The following is a 2,530-nucleotide window of genomic DNA, read 5'->3' on the forward strand; positions in this document are numbered from 1 at the left end:
AATGCTGTGAAGTTGGGCAAACTGCAGGAAAGGGTCTCCTGTGTGCACCTCAAAAGGCAAACAAATCTTCTTGTGACAGAAGTATTCCTGGACTGCCTGAGCCACAATAAATCCATTGGCCTTTGAAGTGTCACAGGACTTTCCTTTGCCTCTGTGTAACACACCCAAATGTTCACACACATACACACACCCGTTGAAGTTTTGAAGAAGGTGAGAAGCACATGGCCTTGTGTCACATGCTCCAGCATTCCCTTCATAGTGCAGAAAGGAGTCGTGAAGGCCATGTCAGAATAAGCTCTTTTCTTATAATACAGTATCAGATAATGGATACCCAAATACATCTATGTGTTGCATACAACTCAAAATCAGTTTACATCTGTGAAAGAAAAGCATGGTCAACACATGCATGAGTGATTCATGCATTTCCTGTTAAAGATGTGCATCAGACAATTGTCCCTCTAGGTCAACACAGGTATTGTTTTTACTGAATGGCAGAGCTCTTCAGGAGATCAGACTGAGGCCTTTCCCAGACATAACTGAAGATGCCAGGAATTGAACACAGCACTTTCTGTGGCAAAGCCAAATGCATCTACTGTTTTTCACTAATATATGAACAAGCCTAATGTGAGACATAATCTAGACTGGAAAATATTGTTGACTGAGGCACTTCTTACTGTTTGTTTCTCAACCCCTCCCATGTTGCACACTCCCATTCTGTTAATCCCATTTTCCTCACTTTCCATTCTCACAGTTCTCACAAGCTTCACAGAATTACAGATCTCAATATATGCCAAATAATTTAGGTTCAAAAGTGAGATGATTGTTTAGACATGATTCAGCTTCCTGAACAAAAAATCTAGTACATCAGGGAGACAGCAAGAAAATATTTCATTACCCAGTGAGGAATTACCCAGTCTGTGGAACTCCTTGCCACAGGATGTGGTGATGGCATCTGGCCTAGATGCCTTTAAAAGGTTATTGGACCAGGGCCTAGGAAAGGGGGATAAAGGGGGTAATTTGTACCTGGGGCCCAGAGTCAAAAGGGGGCCCAGGAGCCAAAGGAGGGGGCCCAAAAATTTCCTAGGATTTGACATTTTCGTATCTACTCAGACTTGTGGCCCATACAGAATGCAGGAGGAACTACTATGACTGGGGGTGTTGGGGACACTACTGATGTCACATGGGTGGGTAGCCTGGGCTCCAAAGACTTTTCCAGCTGTCTCTACCCTCCCCTCACCCTGCTTTGTCTCTCCCTGCCCCTATTCTGCTCACCCATCACAACCCTTCCCCACTCTGTTTCTCCCCTCCCCCTTTGTGAAGGGGCCCAAAAGAAACTTTGTACCCCCTGATACAGTTCCTCTCAGAGGCTCTGACTTGGACATATTTCTGGAAGAAAAGTCCATCACTGGTTACAAGCTATGATGTATATGTGCATCCTCCTGGTTCTAGAAGTAGGCTGTTTCTGAGTACCAGGTGCAAGGGATTGGCAACAGGATGCAGGTATAGTCTTGTATGCTCCTTGAGGTATTTGGTGGGCCACAGTGACATACAGGAAGCTGGACTAGATGGACCTTTGGCCACCTGATCCAGTGGGGCCCTTCTTATGTTCAAAGTGATTTCATCTAGATTTCAATGTGAAGTTTTATGGAGTGGTATAACCCAGACAAAAATTTAAGTTCATATTAAGTAGGGGCAGAAAGGAGCAGAGGAAAAGAGTGGGGAGCATGTTGCCAAAAGAGCCTGGTTTAGTTGTTTAGGGGAATTAGTACACCTTCTCTATTGGAACACTGGGACCTTAAGACTGGATGCAAACCAGTGTTCTGCAGAAAGTCCTTTTACTTAGGGTTCCAATAAGAAATCTTCCAATAAATGATAACAGCTTTATTAAAAATATCTATTAAAGTAAATATCCAAAAGAATCAATAAAGGACTATTGTAATGCACAGGCAGGTTTTAGAAAGAGTAGATAAACAATAGACCATTGCATTATCCTAAATCATCTTAGGCCGGAGGTCTGGTCTAGAGCAGGGGTGCCCAAACCCCGGCCCTGGGGCCACTTGCGGCCCTCAAGGCCTCTCAATGCGGCCCTCAAGGAGCCCCCAGTCTCCAATAAGCCTCTGGCCCTCTGAAGATTTGTTGGAGCCCACACTGGTCCGACGCAACTGCTCTCAGCATGAGGGCAACTGTTTGACCTCTCGCGTAAGCTGCGGGATGAGGGCTACCTCTACTGCTTGTTGTTTCATGTCTTTGATGCAGTAGTGGCAGCAAAGGAAAGGTTGGCCTTGCTTTGTGCAAGGCCTTTTATAGGCCATGAGCTATTGCAAGACCTTCATTCATTCATATAAGTTCATCTTTAATATATTCATTTATGTAAATTTATTCAAATTTTAAATGTAAATTAATTCTCTTTTTTTGCCCGGCCCCTGACACAGTGTCAGAGAGACAGTGTGGCCCTCCTGCCAAAAACTTTGGACACCCCTGGTCTAGAGGGTAGAGCCTCCATTAGCCCGAAGATAACATCAAAAGGTTG

Source organism: Tiliqua scincoides, chromosome 3, assembly GCF_035046505.1.
Source record: "Tiliqua scincoides isolate rTilSci1 chromosome 3, rTilSci1.hap2, whole genome shotgun sequence".
Taxonomy (NCBI): Eukaryota; Metazoa; Chordata; class Lepidosauria; order Squamata; family Scincidae; genus Tiliqua; species Tiliqua scincoides.